Raw genomic sequence first — 5,639 nt, 5'->3', positions numbered from 1 at the left:
CTTTTGAGCCTGGTATCCTCTACAGCTGTCTCCACGCCAGTATTCTCCATTGTAGCAGAACATCTCTCATCCATGTGTTCGCATCTCTCCTCAATCCGTGCAGCCAGCTTATCGGCCAGCTTCTCTTCGTGTCTCCCCTAAAGTCGACTTCACCAGGACTGGGCAAGTCTGAAAGTACCTCGGAGCCTGACCAGTAAGCTGATGACAGGCAGATCTTCCACTGTCTGCCCTTTCAGGTTCTGGAAACTGACCTGTGACCTCAGGTCTTTGGGCAGCAGCAGTATCTCGAACTTACACAGCTTTCCGGACCAAAGACCTAAGCCAAGCTCCACAGAGGGCGGCAGCCCCTCCATCACACTGATCCACCCACAGAACTCTGCCCGGTTACCTAGGATCCAACAGCCACAACAAGCCTCGCGGTAAACACCAACATTCCACCTGGAATCCAACCGCTAACTGCCATCCCCAATGGCTGCTGCATCTTGTCAGTGTTGGGGGAGGGGCTGCATCCGACGAGAGGTTCCTAAGGTAAATGTGATTCTACCCACTAGCGTCCCATGGGTCTTTCTTCTTCCCTCTTTCCTTTTGTTCAGAGCTCTATGCACCGTACCAATGGAGGGAAGTGTGTCCCTTTTCAGTTGATGGTTTCACACGTCTTTAAACTTTCTAACAGTTCACAGTACACAGGGACCCACTAAAGGAGACTTATGTTCCTATAATATCCGTACACCCGGAATACATATGCGTCGCCTGATTTCTGCTGAAACACCCACACTCTCAGGACATGGATCCATTGGATTCATGGGGGCTGAAATTCCAAGAAATGAAACCAACCCCAATGTGCACTTTGCTGTCGGTCTCTTTTGCACTTAGTACACTTTGGCAGAGCTACTTGCCTTTGTTATAGGCTTCTTACATTTCTTCTCTACGTAGCCTAGAATATGGCATTCCTTCATCCTGTTGGAAGACATACAAGTCTACATCACGGACTAGGAATCCATTTGATTCCAAATCGGCATTAGTGTTAGGTCACGATATGCTCTTATGAATCAAAATGTACGAATATGAATGCACGCTTCTGATTTCCGAATACAAGTGTGCTGAGTACATGCAAGCCACGATACTGGGTCGATGCGTTCTGAATGACCCTTGACCTCACCTTGAGTATTTTCTTTTGAATAATCATGGTTCCCTTTGTATATGTCAGCCAACCATACCATTTTGGTGCTTGTTTGTTGGTTTGATTCTTTGTTGGTCTTCTTCTCGCTTGTTTTGCAAACACGTCAGGCCATGCATCTCTCCTTTCGCTTCAGACACAGTCAAATAAGCTGATTCACTTAAGAGAGTGCTTCCAATCACCTATGATTTCCTGCTTCCCTCTCCCATCTTTAGGGTTTTGATGTCCTCCTTAAGTTCTTCTTCTTTCTTCTCTGCCACACATGCTCTTCTTGCATTTCCAATAATGGTTTCTTCTTTCCATTCCATCTTGCTGCTTTTCTATTCAGGGGAGTTTTCTCAACCTTTCTTTTAGAAAAACTTTTGAACTGCTGAATTCTTTTAAGATTTGCCGGTCTGTAGAATTCTCTAGCTCTGCCGTTATTTGAAATGGTGTTCATGTGGCATAGGCTACCCTAGGTGGCAGCATTTGGCCATTCAGGATATGGTCTGTGTCCTGGCACTCCTCCCTGTCCTGCAAAATTGCTGCCGAGATATCAGCTGAAACCCCTCTGGAGGTTTCCTTGTGACTATGTTGTTTCCTCCAGGTGCATTTTAAATCACTCGGATATTCGTGAACTTTGTTGATTTGAATCATACAGCTGCTGGTAGGTCTATTGGGATTCCACCTCCTTCGGATGCTGTGTAATTCCTGAATTCGCATAGATGATTCTTTCTTGGCTTTCAGCAAGTTTCAGTCTGATTTTTCTACAGATAAATTTTCAGACACTTTTTGTTTCTTTATCTCTTGCTTTTCCATCTGGGACTCATGATTTCTATTCTTTCATGCCCTGTCTTAACCCAGGGTTCAACTGCAATGTTTTCATTTGTTGGCACTTGCTTTCCTATGTCTGCTTCTGACCGAGGTTTTTCTCTTCCCCTGTCTTCACAGTCATTCACGCGTCCCTCTGCATTATCTAGTCTGCTAAGGACTGAATTTTAGCCCTGATATTATCACAACCATTGAGTTTCCTGACATTTTTGTCTCGTGTTGAGACTTTCTCTTCCCCTTTTCTGGTATTCTGCCTTTTGTGATTCTGAGACACTGGTGTTCTTCAGTGTTTTCCTGACCTTCATTTTCAACACTTGTTCTGGATAGCGTTTTGCAGACTAGTTGTTTGAAAGCTTATCTTTTGCGCCTTCAATATCTTTGGAACTGAAAATGGTACTTCCTGTTTCTTTTACTGTTCTTCTTCATCTCTACTGGTCAGGTAATATCAGGTATCTAATGTAGACTTCTAGGGCTTTGTTAATTGAAAATTTTAGACTCTTGTCTCTACGCAATTCCATGGGATTTCTGTGAGGACAATTTCTCCTAGGCATTGATGCCATAACCTGTACCTGTGTGTGTTGTTTGGTATATCTCCAATTGCTGGTGTTGCATTAGTTGTGATGAACAACCCATTCTACTTCGATTAGCATAACTTCATTTTGATTATACTTATCTCACACTTCTGAAAGTGCACAGGACACTTCCTCTTGTGGAAATGAAGCTTCTAAAAGTTCTCAGCTCTGCATTCTTCTCTATGTCATTTTGGAGTGTTTCCAAAACAGCAAACTGAGAGTGCTCTTCTGATTTTTATTGCCACGGGAATGTCCCAATGAAATCAGTTCTTTCCAGAGCTTCTCTGTCTACAGAAACACCAGTGGAAGCATATCTATGGATGTCACATATCAGGGCCTGCTGGAATGATCCCGCAGACCTTCCTTGTTGTCCTAGGTACCGTACCGTGCCGGTGCCATCCAAAATGTAGCATCCGCTTTTGGGAGATAGTGCTGAAGGGAATGCTTCCTCTTCTCACGCTGTGGACTTGGACCACTCTCCCTTGTCCTCTCATCCTTTGGCACGGGTGCACGAAGGCAACCACAGAGTTGTTGCGCATCCTGTGACTCAAACCAAACCATAATCCCAGCCCAGGTTATGAATGTAGCATATCCTAAGGCTTTTCATTCTGATTTCAAATTCAAGGCCCCCTGGATCCCTCAGACCAGATGCACGATATCTCTGATTCAGCCCCACACGTGCTCTATTGGCAAAATTCCCAATTGGTCCCTGGTCCTGCAGATGTACTGGGTGTGGCCATGGGACATATCGGTAATCGTAACCGCGCGACAAGTGTGGTTGATTTATTATTGGTACACAGTTCGGTTTGCTCTCTTGATTCGACCCACCACATCCCACAACGCACTCCAGATCCCTGAGACTCAGCGTGTGCCATCATCCGTAGCTCTATGCCTCACTGACCATTGCCTCTGCTACCTCAAATTTGGCAGCTGGGATCTTGGTCTCAGAATTAACTGTGGGGATATTTTGCGCTGGATTCTTTGAGTTCTCTCAGCCAAGCATCTGCTGTGCACTCTTGTAAATCTCAGCACATCACCTTCAAACCCATGTCTCCTGTCCGCTTGAGAGTGTGCGTCCAAGTTAAACAGAGTTTCACCCTTGTTGCTCCATCACCAGGGGTCCGAACCTGCACTGGTTTCCATTCCCTGCTTTGCATTCTCCTGCTTCCAGGTGTCCTGAGGCCTCATCCTGTCTTTGGGAGTAACAGACCTCTCTTCGGCCAGTGTCCTATGCTAAGGGCTGGGTGAGTGGATGTTTCCATTGCTCTGTACATGGGAGCAAGTGAGTGCAGGTTGTACTTCTTCTCTGCCAACTGGGCATCGATGAATCAACACTATCCAGATACATTTCACAGAAATGTGATATTTGCTTAGCTCTTTGTTTCTATACAGCCGTGGTGTGAGGGATTGTCCGAAGACAACTATTTTTGACATTGTGTTGATATCCCATTTGCAGTCTTTAAGAAGTTTAACAGAACTCATTTACATGTTTTGGGAGTTATACGAAAATGGAGTTATTTTTTGAAACACACTAAATCGACCTAGAAGCCAGACTTGTCAATTTTGGTAACATTGTGTCAGCTCTACGGAAAAGCTAGACAGATAGAATGCAAACTAGCAGTCCAAACTGTTCAAGGGGTCATGTCAGCTCTTTAAGGTTGAAGCCTCCGAAACCAACAGGAACCATGAAATAACTTTTGGAAACATGGAATAACCCCCAACCTTGGATACACTTGTGCATGTGGTGCCCTGTATCCCAATGACACCTACTGGCCAATGTTGGCATTTCAAGGGGTAACATCCCTCTCTAGGAAAATACAAGAGGAAACAAACCAAATATATACATTTAGGTTTGAATCCAAAAGCACCTAGAGGCATTCTAGCTAGGAGAATCCTGCTGCAGTTATGCTAGTCTATTGAGAACCAGGTGTTTTTCTATCAGTGTTGAGAACGCTTAATCATCCGATCCTGTAGTTTAAAGCCATTTAACGCAACCAAGTCTGCACCCCCATGATATAGTGCCCCCGGGGGCTTGACTCAAGTGAAAGACGATCCACATAAGCTGTGTCTTAAATGTCATTGGCGACTTTTACAGTTCAGTTCACTTTCTGACTTGTACTATTTACCTTCACTGTCTTGAAAAACTGAAGCCTAATACAGATTCATGTTCAGTCAAAGATTCCCCTCACTTACCACACTCCCTTCACCCCAGGGAAGACATAAACACAACATTTGCTGAATCTAGCGGAAGGACATCGTTTCTAGGTGTGAGCTAAGTATTCAATTTTATCTATTTCAGCCGAGACTATTTGACCTTTAAGGTGTTCACTGTTGTTCACAGAGAGTGAAGCTGGAGGAACTCTGATTCTAGGAGGGGCTTGCTCTTCTCGTAATGGCTTCATTGCAGCTCAGGTACTGATCCTTCAAAATGGATGCCTGAGTGGAGGGGAGGCAAGGGCAAGTGCTCACTAGCTAGGCCCAAACCTGGGAAAAGGCTTACCTGGGCTTGTTGAATTTTGGTCTGAATGGCTTGGGAATGCCCCTTGGGACGTGTGGATTCTCACGACCTCTTCCAAGAACAGGAGCGTTTTGATCATCTCTGCCATTTCTTCTCCTTCAGACGTCAGGGACCTTGGACCCGTTATTGGAGAAGAGAATTGAGGAACTTCCTCAAGTCCACGTTGGCACTCCGTATGTTTCTGCCTGTATCAGTGAGTTTCAATATGTCTCATGAATGTCTTTTGAGCCTGGTATCCTCTACAGCTGTCTCCACGCCAGTATTCTCCATTGTAGCAGAACATCTCTCATCCATGTGTTCGCATCTCTCCTCAATCCGTGCAGCCAGCTTATCGGCCAGCTTCTCTTCGTGTCTCCCCTAAAGTCGACTTCACCAGGACTGGGCAAGTCTGAAAGTACCTCGGAGCCTGACCAGTAAGCTGATGACAGGCAGATCTTCCACTGTCTGTCCTTTCAGGTTCTGGAAACTGACCTGTGACCTCAGGTCTTTGGGCAGCAGCAGTATCTCGAACTTACACAGCTTTCCGGACCAAAGACCTAAGCCAAGCTCCACAGAGGGGGGC

General features: G+C 45.4%; 1 long non-coding RNA gene across 1 annotated transcript; it reads left to right on the top strand.

Moving 5' to 3' along the window:
* The first annotated feature begins 346 nt into the window (after nt 1-346).
* On the top strand, nt 347-5,306 carry LOC140692780 (uncharacterized). Its single transcript, XR_012068352.1, has 3 exons — nt 347-528; nt 4,901-4,971; nt 5,180-5,306. It is a non-coding gene; the product is annotated as an uncharacterized lncRNA (long non-coding RNA).
* Nucleotides 5,307-5,639: the final 333 nt, after the last annotated feature.

The sequence above is a fragment of the Vicugna pacos genome, unplaced genomic scaffold (genome assembly GCF_048564905.1).
Source record: "Vicugna pacos unplaced genomic scaffold, VicPac4 scaffold_17, whole genome shotgun sequence".
Classification (NCBI taxonomy): domain Eukaryota; kingdom Metazoa; phylum Chordata; class Mammalia; order Artiodactyla; family Camelidae; genus Vicugna; species Vicugna pacos.
The sequence above is the reverse complement of the archived record's forward strand: the minus strand, read 5'-3'. Positions and strand labels throughout refer to the sequence as shown.